Source organism: Bison bison, unplaced genomic scaffold (assembly GCF_000754665.1).
Source record: "Bison bison bison isolate TAMUID 2011002044 unplaced genomic scaffold, Bison_UMD1.0 scf7180017864469, whole genome shotgun sequence".
Lineage (NCBI taxonomy): Eukaryota > Metazoa > Chordata > Mammalia > Artiodactyla > Bovidae > Bison > Bison bison.
The window spans coordinates 3,239,834-3,252,089 of NW_011495030.1; the positions used below are offsets into that span (position 1 = coordinate 3,239,834).

The window sequence follows — 12,256 nt, forward strand, 5'->3', positions numbered from 1 at the left end:
CCGCGTGCCTAAGACAGAGAGAAGGGGTGGAGTGGGCCCCTAGATCTAGCGGCTTCCTGCAGGGCTGCAGGGCTAGCCAAGGGCTTCTCGGCAGTGCTCAAAGTCTTGCAGCCCTGGAAAACAGGGCTGTGCTTGGGACAGGGCTCCCGCTTCCTCAGGCCACTAAACTCTTCGACACCTGGTCTTCTGCCCGCTAGACTCTGCTTGCGCCGAACCCCCCACTTTAACCAGGAAGGGGCAAGGCAGACAGTACGTGTTCCCAGGAAGTAAGACCTACCCAACAGATAGAAATAGGTAGGAGAAATAGGGTCCTGGGAGAGAGAAGGCTGGAGGGACGTCAGGCACTGATGGTCGGTGATGAGGGTCCGGGCCAAATCTTTCTGACAGTGCTGAGTGGGCGTGGGGCCCTAGTAATCTCACCCGACGTCAGTCCAGCAACGGAGAAGACACCGGCCAAGTCTAAAGGACTCTCTTGGGTCTGGGGGAGGGGAGGGAGCTGCTATCATGGAAGCTATACCTGCTGCTACTGCTGCTAAGTCGCTTCAGTTGTGTCCGACTCTCTGCGACCCCATAGACTGCAGCCCACCAGGCTCCTCCGTCCCTGGGATTCTCCAGGCAAGAATACTGGAGTGAGTTGCCATTTCCTTCTCCAGGGTATCTTCCCCATTCGGAGATCGAACCTGCGTCTCCTGCATTGCATGCGGATCCTTTCCCTTTACCCTTATTTTAAAAACAAACACATTCGTGGGAAACGTGGGATACATTCTGCCCCAAGAAAACCAACCTTTCATGTCCTTATCCTCGACCGCCTAATGGGTGAGCCAAAATGAATTGTTTGAAAGGATACTCTGTTAGTTCTCAGCAAATGAAAAAACCTCTTTTTTTGAGTTGAAATCTTGTACTTCTCCGTTCAGAATGGAGGGCAATAATTCCTTGGTAACACATATCTGTTAAACTTTTTCTAGCATACCTCTTCCAGATGTGTCAGGCCACCCCTGGGAGTTTTAGGGCATCACTTGTTTAGGACCCTGTGACTTGTGTCTGGTTTTGGCACCCTAGGCTCTTCAAAGCCTAAGAGTAGGAACACAAATCTAGTCCAGCATGATCACTTCACAGAAGTAAAAACTGAGACCCCCAAATATTAAGTGACCCACAGGCCAGAACACAGGTTCCTTGATTCTCAGAAATGCTGGACTAACAAAGTTCAGCTTGGGTCTAAAGAGGCCTGGGTGGAGGAAAGAGACACAGATCAAAGAACCCTTCATCTGCCTGGTGTGAATCACCGTGTAGAGGGCAGCAGCATACCGCTGTAAGTAGCAGACTGCTGGGATCTGGGGATGGTAATCCCAGTTTCTCCTCTGCTTCTCAGATATTTGTTCTGAAATCCAAGGAGTGAAAAAACAAATCTGCTTCCCAGAGAGGTAATGATAAGTGAAAATACAAAGTTAGTTCTCTATATTTCCTGGGAATACAGAGGAGACAAAAACAGATAAAATAAAAATTAAAATAATGGCTCAGATATGGTCACCTATGCTACTTACAAATGGACACACACACTTGTACATACCTTTTCCATTAAAAGCCTGTTTGATTCCCTTCTGTAAAGCACAGAGGCCAACAGCCTTCAGTTTCCAGAGCAAACTCACAAAGCAGAATGCCCACTGGCTATTTAGAGAGCTAACACTATTAAACAGGATTCTAGGTGCTCTGATTTTTTCCAGTAATCATGTATGGATGTGAGAGTTGGACAATAAAGAAAGCTGAGTGCCAAAGAATTTATGCTTTTGAACTGTGGTGTTGGAGAAGACTCTTGACAGTCCCTTGAACAGCAAGGAGATCTAACCAGTCCATCCTAAAGGAAATCGGTCCTGAATATTTATTGGAAGGGCTGAGGCTGAAGCTTTGCAAAGCTTCAATACTTTGGCCACCTGATGCGAAGAACTGACTCATTTTAAAAGACCCTGATGCTGGGAAAGATTGAAGGCAGGAGGAGAAGGTGATGACAGAGGATGAGATGGTTAGATGGCATCACCAACTCAATGGACATGAGTTTGAGTAAACTCTGGGAGTTGGTGATGGACAGGGAGTCCTGGCTGCAGTCCATGGGGTCGCAAAGAATCAGGCAAGACTGAGCCACTGAACTGAACTGAACTATTGGCAATAATGGCTTAGCCATAAACTCTGGAAATATTTAAAAATCAGATAATGCTTATCTAATTGTTTTACTTGATTTTGAGTATAATTTTTTCAACTGATTTCAGATCTTAGTCCAAAATCTTAATAATGTTATTTAGTACTCCCCTGTGAGAAACAGGCATAGATTTCTTATAACAGATTTAATAGCATTAATGGCTCCAGTTAATGACCTCCCTTTAGCCATGTCCTTTTTTTGTAACTTTGTAGTTCCCTCCCACTCTGTTCACTCATGTGCTGTACTTTGATCAGTGAAACAGTAGCAGACTTGATGTAAATGGAGGTTTGAAAAATGTTTGTCAACAAGGAAATACCACTACATATCTATTAAAATTTCCAAAATCCCAGAACACTGGCAAAACCAAATGCTGGCAAGAATGTGGAGCAAAAGGAACTTTCATTCGTCACTGGTGGGAATGCAAAATTCAATGGCCACTTTGAACAACAGTTTTTCACTTCCTTACAAAACTAAACATACTCTTACCATGTAATTTGGCAATCATACTCCTTAGTATATACCCTAAGGAGCTGAAAACTTATGGCCATACAAAAACCTACATGTGGATGTTTATAGCAGCTTTATTCAAAATCGCAAAAACTTGGAAGTAAACCAAGACTTGCTTGGTAGGTGAATGGATAAACTGTGGTAAAACGGAATATTATCCAGTGCTTTAAAAAAAAAAAAAAAAAGAGCTATCAAGCCACGAAAACACACGGAAGAAACTTAAATGCACATTACTAAGTGAGATAACTCTGTCTGAAAGGGCTACATATGGTATGATTCCAACTATATGATATTCTGGAGAAAACAAAACTATGGAGACAGAAAAAAGATCAGTGGCTGACAGAGTTGGGGAGGGAGGGATGAATAGGCAGAGCACAGAGGATTTTTAGGGCAGAGAAACTACTCTGCATGATTCTTTAACAATGAAGATGTCATTACACATTTGTCCAAAGCCTTAAAATTCATTAAGAATGAATCCTAATGTAAACCATGGTCTTTGGTGATAACGATGGTGTCTGTGTAGGTTCACCAGGTGTAGCAAATGTGCCCCTCAGGTGGGGGATGTTGATGACGGAGGGGGCTATGCACATGTAGGGGCAGGTGGTATATGAGAAATCTCTGAACCTTCCCTTCAATCTTGCTATGAACCAAAACTGCTCTAAGAAAAGAAGTCTATTTTTTTTTTTAATTGTATGCTTTTCTGCTTCTGTTCTTGGAATTCTGCCATCACCAGGAGAACAAGCCCACTGAAGGATGAAAGACCCTGTGGAACAGAGCTGAGTCATTGCAGTTGAGGTCATCCTTGACCAGCCAGCCCTCAGTTGGCTGCAGAGGTACAAACAAGTTCAAATGAGATCTGCCAAGCTTGGTCCAGATCAGCAGAACCAAATCAAAGATTTGGGAGAAATAAAACATGGTTGCTATTCTAAGTTATGAGTTAAATTAATTGTCTATTGCTGCATGGCAAACCACTTCTAAACTCATAGCCTAAAACAATCACCATTTACTATTTCTCATGAGTCTGTGAGTCAACTGGGATCAGCTGGGCCTTGGCTAGAGTCACTCAATTGGCTGCATTTAGGTGGCCTCTCGGAGAAGGCAATGGCACCCCACTCCAGTACTCTTGCTTGGAAAATCCCATGGATGGAGGAGCCTGGTGGGCTGCAGTCCATGGGGTCTCGAAGAGTCAGACACGACTGAGTGACTTCACTTTCACTTTTCACGTTCATCCATTAGAGAAGGAAATGGCAACCCACTCCAGTGTTCTTGCCTGGAGAATCCCAGGGATGGGGGAGCCTGGTCGGCTGCCGTCTATGGGGTCACACAGAGTCAGACACAACTGAAGTGACTTAGCAGGCGGCCTCTGGCAGCTGGGCCAAATTAGAAGGTCTGAGAAGTCTTCACTCATACACCAGATACCTCCATCTGCCTCTCATGACCTTTCTCTTTCTGCATGGCTAAGTTATGGAACTTTGGACTAGTTACAAGTCCTTTCTGACTCTCTCTATGAAATGAGGGGAGTTAAGTTTATCCATATTGCTAATGCATATTTAACCTTATCTTTGATGATATCTCAAGGGCAAATTGAAGTCCAATAAATACCTAGAAGGGTGTTAGAGGGAATTTGGGGCAATTGGTCAACCATGGGTATTTCTAGCATTTCATCTGTTACTTATTTTTCAAGGAAAAATTCACAAGAAGCCACATGAAAGACACACACTGCCTCCTTGGACATCAAACAGTAAAGTAGGAGGTTGCATCCCTCACGACTCCTGAAGAGTCATCTTTCATCACATTGTCCTCTCTTTCTAGAAACTTCATTTCTAAGCAGATAAGTTAAATGCTTAGCTGACTCCCCTGTATAACTTGAGGTGCTCATTTCAGAGGGTGCATTTACCCAGGGGACCTTATACTCTCTAATTTCAGGTTTGCTCTTAAAATTAGCAGAGACTTGAAAGCCTCACCCCCAACTCCCTTCCATCTCTTCTTTCTCGCTGTGCCAACTTCCTTTCCTCTAGCTTTGTTTTCTTGTCCCACTGCAGCCTTTCTTCCCTAATCCTACAGCACTGAACTAGGAGCCCTAGGCCTACTTTCTCATCCCACCTCTGTTCCAGCAGCAGTGAAGTCTGCATTCTCTCTTGGCTCCAGATTCTTTGAATTCAGATTCATGTGTGTATCTGAGGGTATATCATGAGATGCTCTGGGAAAGGTCACTTACAAGCCTGATAGACATGATCCTTATATGCCTTGTGCAACACATAAACAGTACAAGACTTGGAGGGAGTGAGTGTTAAGGACTCAGAACTCTTTAGAAGAGGTACACTTGTGTCTCAGTCCTTCTCAAGCAATTCCCAACATCTAGGTACTTTCTCCTAAGGTGTTTTCTTTCTTTATTTTTCTGTTGGAAAACATGCAACTCCAGCACCTACAAGCCCTATTTAATTCATTACTCTTTGCCTGGATGTTGGTATCATCCTCTCAAGATACCAGCTACTGTTTCCATCCTTTGGCCAAAAACAGTATGAAAACTGGAAGCCCACTGTTAGCAGGCACGGCAGGTCTGACCCTAAAAATGTTTGCCTAAATATCTGATAACTCATCTAAAAACTATGAAAAAGAGTTAAGAAAGATTTCTGTAACAAATTCATACCAAAATACAAAATTACATGCATTGAGATTATAATTATGTGGGAAAATGTGCACACGAACAACTACTCAAAGAAAGCAATTAAAAAGAAAAGTGCCTGTGCTGCTGCGTGGGTAGGGGATTCTAAGGTTAACAAATGTTTTGATGTTACATTGTTTTTACATTTAAAAAATACATATGCCTCTTCAACTTCTAATTTCTGCTAACTGGAAATTCGTCTAATTTCTACAGTCTGTTTGCTGTGGAGTTCAGTTACTCTTTTTTCTCTTCGATAGTTTTTTTCTTGTTACAGACCTCACACACACACCTTTTCTAATGTTCACCTTGTCCAGAAGTTGCAAAAACAATGTAAACTTAATAGTTTCAATGTGAAGCCTGAACAAGAAACAAAACAATAGCAGAATGAAGGGAATGAGGAAGGAAAGAGAGAATTGGCAGGATGGCACAGAGAATCCAGCTGCCTTTAAGAAAGCATACTAACGGATGTAAAATTTATACACACAGCTTGTGTATCAAGTCCAAACTTCGGTTTTAAAGAACCTGAAAGACAAGGTCTTCATAATTCATAGGAGAGAAAGAAATCCCCTTTTGGTTGGAGATACTGATTGAAAAGCTTAAAGTAGAGGAAGAAGATAGAAATGAATTAGTGGTGTTCCTCAAAACTTCACAAAATCAATTGCAATGATTATACCCCAAGGAACAGTGTGTTAGAATAGTCTATCTAAAGTCACAAAAACCAGCTACGGAACCAGGAACAAAAGCTAGGGTTGCCATCTTATCCCTATATTAGGAAGTGGTCAACAGAATGGGCTCTGGACTTTTCATGACTAAGCACCAGTTTTTCATGTCAAAGTCTGCTTTGTTCTAAAATGTGAAATACTCGGTTTGTGGTCTACCTTCTTGAAACATTTAAGTTTCTCATCAACAATGAGCACACTTGAAATGAAATGGGACACAATAAAAGAGTGACAGGTTGACATTCCTGATGGTCCAGTGGTTGAGAATCTGCCTGCCAATGCAGGGGACATGGGTTCAATTCCTGGCCCAGGAAGATCCCACATACTTTAGAACAACTAAGCCCATGTACCACAACTCCTGAGCCCACACTCTAGAGCCTTCAAACAGCAAGTACTGAGCCCACACTGCAACTCCTGAAGCCCTCGCACTCTAGAGCCCATCTGTAAAAAGAGAAGCCATCACAGCGAGAAGCGTGTGTACAACTACAGAGTAGCCCCTGCTCACTGCAACTAGAGAAAGCCTGCACTCAGCAACGAAGACCCAGCCCAGCCAAAAATAAACAAATAAATAAAAGTATATAAAAAAGAGTGACAGGTCTAGAAACAATACCAGGAAACAATGGAATCTACAAATAAGGTTGAAAAAGAAGGAAAGGTAATGAAGTCAACAAAGTCACTTGAGTTTCCAAAGTAGAGGCAATGACTGGCCACCCAAGATGCCCTTGGTGTAAGGGATGCCTTCCTGTAGCCATTTCAGGAAGGGCTCGGGTACTGACAATCTGAGTGAGATGAGCTCGCACCCCGTGTGGAGGGGCAGCTGGTGGGGCCAAGATGCTGATGACATAATACATAGCTGATGAAGAGAAGTGAACATTAACTTCAGTCAACCAGTGAAGCCTCCACTAAGATTTCTCTGATTCCCCACAACACCTCACCTGTGAATACACCAGGAAGACAGTTTTGATTTTTGCTTTCATTCCCCCCACCCCTGGACTTTCCCAGACTTGAAACCATTTAGGCAGAACCTTACTACCAAGTGTCTCCTCTTGGTAATATTTGAATTTGAATGCGTGGCTAGCAAAAGGGAGCCCTTATTGTGATCCCTTTTTAAAGACTTTGTCTACAAGTTATCACAGCAACCTAGAATATTTTGCTGGGGTGGGAGATAGAAAAAGGAAATGTGTTAATCAGGGTATGCAAATGATGTAAGATACAAGCCCCAATCCTCAGGTAATGTGGGCTACTATAACAAAAGTTCATTTCTTGTTCATGATTCTGTTCAATATGGTAGTGAAGATTGGCTTCCTGCGTTCAGGGACCTTGAGTGCTTCCATCTGGTGGCATCTTATCTTCAACAAGTGGCCTCCAAAATCCCTACTGAACTGGGAGAGAGGGCAAAAGATTTAAGATTCCAGCTATGGAAGTGGCAAATATCGTATCCACCCATATTCCAATGGGCAGAACTTGGTCCATGGTCCCACCTACCAGTATGAAGCCTAGAAAGCTATGTCTAAGTGATGTCCTTAGGAAGAAGAGGGGAGCATGGGTGTCAGTGAGCACTGTATTTTCTTCCCAATGTGCTGAATTAAAGATGAATCATTCACCTTAAGTTCATTTTTGCACAGCTGTGATTGGAGACCTGGGGAGAGTTGTTGGTAGTCAGATTTATTCTCTTATGCTTGTGTCCTGGTGTTTTCCCTACATTTTTAGACAAGAAGCAGCCTGTTATATGTGTGTAGTTTGGGATGGTATTGTGGTCCGAGAAGTGTTTGTGGACATACATGGGAACATAAAGAGTCAACAGCCTAAATTGTTACAGAAAATTGAACACTTGAGGCAAGTGTATAAAAAGTACCTTTCCCGAGCTCTTACCAGGAGGAGAGGGCTATTGATTCCATCATCATGGGAGGAAATGGAATCTGTGCAATCAGATTCCATTTGAAGTGGCTGCAATTGGCAACACTGGAGGCTTTGGGAGGAGAAAAAAAAAAAAAAGGATGAGAAGAAACATTAAGTCATAGCTCTATCTGCAGTCAGCCTGTCCTAATGGCATGAGTGATTTCAGGAGAAAGAGTTATAATGAGGGAAAGAGAGGATGGGGAAAACAAGAAAAGTATGCTTTTTTTTAGTACAAATACTGTGTAAGGAAAAATACAGGAATTGGTGGTATCATGGGGATTTGCAAATACTTTAAACCAAAGGCAAAGCCACACCATGAAGATATAAGTTAGAAGAGGTTGGAGAGCGGCCCAGCTTCTTCCTACTGCACAAGACTCCTTTCTTTTTTTTCCTGTTTTAAGTGGGGAGAGAGCATCAGACGGAAGTAAAGGACCAGGCTATGTCCTCTCCAAGTTCTACTGGGTTTGTGTTTTCCACAGGTTAAGGGACAGTATGTACGTATGCGACCTAATTTTTCCCCTTAATTTTAAAGGTTTGATCCCTGAGTTGGGAAGATCCCCTGGAGAAGGGAAAGGCTACCCACTCCAGTATTCTGGCCTGGAGAATTCCATGGACTAGTCCATGGGGTCACAAAGAGTTGGACATGACTGAGCAACTTTCACTTTCACTGTTTTTCAATTTTAAAGCAACAAATGTGAGAAAGGAGCCCTCTTTCATGACCATTCTGCACACCAAAAGATATAGTGGCATTTTCTTTAGAAACTCTCAAAAGAAATGGCTAAAGAACTTTGTTTAACATGCAGGGTTTTTTTTTTTTTTTTTTTACTACATTAGAATAAAAACAAAAGGCATAATTTAAATTTGCACATATACTACAACCTCAAAAAGTATAGAAGGTCTAGTAAAATATCTTGAAGGAAAATCTGCTAAAATATTAGCTATTATTGCTTTTAGATTAATATTGTGTCTCTTTAAAAAAAATTCCTTGTGTTACTTTTTTAAATCAGAAAAAGATAAATAAAAAGGAAACATTAATACTTGATGATTAAAAGTTTGTTTTTAAATTTTAGAAAAAAATGGAAAAGAAAAAAGAAATAGCTCAATTTTCTTCATTCAGAGACTATCATCTTAAACATTTAGTATTTGCTTACTAGGCATTAAGATAGTTTATACTTTTTTTAATGGTGAAAATAACATGTGCATTGGGGAAAGGAAATGAATAGACATTTCTCCAAAGAAATAAAAACAGCCAGTAAGAATATGAAAAGATATTCAATATTATTAGCTATTAGGAAAATGTAAATCACAACCACAATGAAATGCCACTTCAGGCCCACTAAGATGGCTAAAATTAGAAAGATATCATAGCAACTATTGGTGAAGATGTGGAGAAGTGAACCTCCCATGTTGCTGGTGGGAATATAAAATGATGCAATTACTTTAGAAAATGCTCTGACAGTTCCTCAAAACATAGTTACCATATAACTCAGCAATTTCACTGCCAGGTATATGCCCAAGAGAAACGAAAACATCCATCCACAGGAAAATTCATAAAAACAATCCAACTCTCCATTAACTGATGAATTGATAAACAAATGTGGTATATCCAAACAATGGAATATTATTCAGCAATAAAAAAGAGTGAAGTACTGGTACTTGCTATTACATGGATGAACTTCGAAAACTTTACACTAACTGAAAAAAAGCCAGATATAAGTCCATAAGTTGTTTGATTTCATTTATATTAAATATTCAAAGTGAGCAAATCTATAGAGACTGAAAATAGATTAGGGGTTCTCTAGAGCTAGGGAGAGAAGGACTTCCTGGGGGAATGAGGCGTGAGTGCTAATAGGTAATAGATCTGAAAGTGAAGGTGAAAGTTGTTCAGTCATGTCTGACTCTTTGTGACCTGTCAGGCTCCTCTGTCCATGGAACTGTCCAGGCCAGTGCAGTGGATTGGGTAGCCGTTCCCCCCTCCAGGGAATCTTCCCAAACCAGGGATAGAACCTAGATCTCCCACATTGCAGGACGAGTCTTTTACTGTCTGAGCTACCAGGGAACAGGTAAAATAGATTTAGGTGGCAGATTTAGGGGCAGATGATGAGAATGTTCTGAAGTGGAAGGCAGTGATGTGATGTGAATATGCTGGAAAACACTGAATTGCACACTTTAAGTGGGTGAATGGAATGGTATGTAAATTAATCTCAATAAAGCAGTTTTTAAAAAGGAAAAAGCAACATACATATGTCAAAAAATTTCAAACCATATAAGAGTTTAAAGTTAAAAGTAAGATTTTCCTTCCTACTCACCATCCAACCTCTAGTTCTAGAGAATACCATTTTTAAGTTTCTGGGTTTTTGTTCTTCATCTGACTCTCTTTTTAACATTAAATAATACAGTTCTGCTTTTCTTAATCTAACTCCCACATCCTCTCCTATTTTTGCCTCCCAATTTTTGTGTTTCTTATTTTTGTAATAGTTTCCATTTTTATAATATACTCATCTCTATTTCTTGATTTATTGGTTTTAGACACCATCTATTAACCAGAAGGAAGTAGACTTTAGATGTTTCATAACTATATAAACTATATGGGAAAAAATCAATTAAATAAAATACTGGGTTCTATCAACAGAAGACTGCTCCCTATCCTGTTTAATTATGACATTCAGAACTTAAAATGTTTCTCAAAGATGTTTCACAAATTGTCTAAGTGATAATATAATTTATTTGAGAATTGACTATAGTGGATGAGAATGCTGTGTTGCCTGGAGGGCCAAGAATAGAGAGACCAAATTCTAGCCTCACCTTAAATTCATCATAGTATTTATCCAATGCTGCTACTGCTCAGTCGCTTCAGTCGCATCCAACTCTTTGTGACCCTATGGACTGTAGCCTGCCAGGCTCCTCTGTCCATGGAATTCTCCAGGCAAGAATATTGGAATTTGTTGCCATGCCCTCCTCCAAGGGATCTTCCTGACCCAGGGATTGAACCCAGGTCTCCTGCATTGCAGGCAGATTCTTTACCACTGAGCCACCAGGGAAGCCCATTTATCCAATTGGCATCATTTAATCAATTTTAAGAAGACCATTTCCGCTGATTGGAAACTGTCAAGCACCCAAGGGAAAGTTGGATAATAACCATTGTGGCTTCTTTTAAACTCAGACAGTCTGTAAGTCTGGGACTCTGGGTTTGTAAGGAAGATGCTAGGCTATATCCTGTTAACACTGGACATCAAGTCTGGATGCCATGGTGATAGCAAACATCACCTTGAACCAGGTGGCAAACAAAGAAAGGATGATAGAAAGGACTCTAGTTCAAGACTGAAGCATCCTGTGAGACAGAGGAGACGGTGAAGAGTAGGAAGGAAATTGGAACCCACTCCAGTATTCTTGCCTGAAGAATCCCATGGACAGAGAAGCCTCATAGGCTATAGTCCATAGGGTCACAAAAAGTCGCCAAGAGTCAGACACGACTGAAGTAATTTAGCACGAGCACAGGAGGAGACTGGGAGTCTTAAATATTCTAGGGGTATTCCCATGATATATAATTACCCCCCATAATGCATAACCTCAGCAGCAGTTAAAGGAAAATGCAGACTGAGAGCTCTACTACTGCCGCTGCTGCTATCACTTCAGTCGTGTTCGACTCTGTGCCACCCCATAGATAGCAGCCCAGCAGGCTCCCCCTTCCCTGGGATTCTCCAGGCAAGAATACCGGAGTGGGCTGCCATTTCCTTCTCCAATGCATGAAAGTGAAAAGTGAAAGTGAAGTCGCTCAGTCGTGTCCGACTCTTAGCTCTAAGGTACCTCCAATTCCCTAAGGCACGTGGAGTAGACACTGGCTACCTATGTACTGTGCCAGCTGCTTCATCTGAACTATCTCATTCAATCCCAATCCAGAAAAGTAGTCGTATTATTTATGTTCCACAATGAAGCAGTTGAGGCAGAAAGGATAAGTCAAGTTGCTAACAGGGCTGAGATTTTCCATGACTCCAAATCCCTTAAATTATTGAAAGCAAAGGAATAATTCAAAACCTAATGTTGATGACACTTTGAGGGAATAAATACACCAAATGAACACTGGCAGAGTCTTTTTAGAGAGCAGCTAACAAGAAATATGCAATTATTATTACCTATGTCCCAGACATCCTACTTTCGGGAATATATTCTAAAACATTATAATATACAATATATACAATGTAAACAATGATTGTACAAAACTATTCAGTGCACTGATATTAATAGTGGCAGGAAATAAATTCAACAGTTAACAAT

General features: G+C 41.2%; 1 protein-coding gene across 6 annotated transcripts in view; it reads right to left on the bottom strand.

The window, feature by feature from the left end:
- Positions 1-12,256, bottom strand: part of PIP5K1B (phosphatidylinositol-4-phosphate 5-kinase, type I, beta) — a 533,355-nt gene that overhangs the window by 352,862 nt on the left and 168,237 nt on the right. The gene's annotated exons all lie outside the window — the stretch shown is intronic.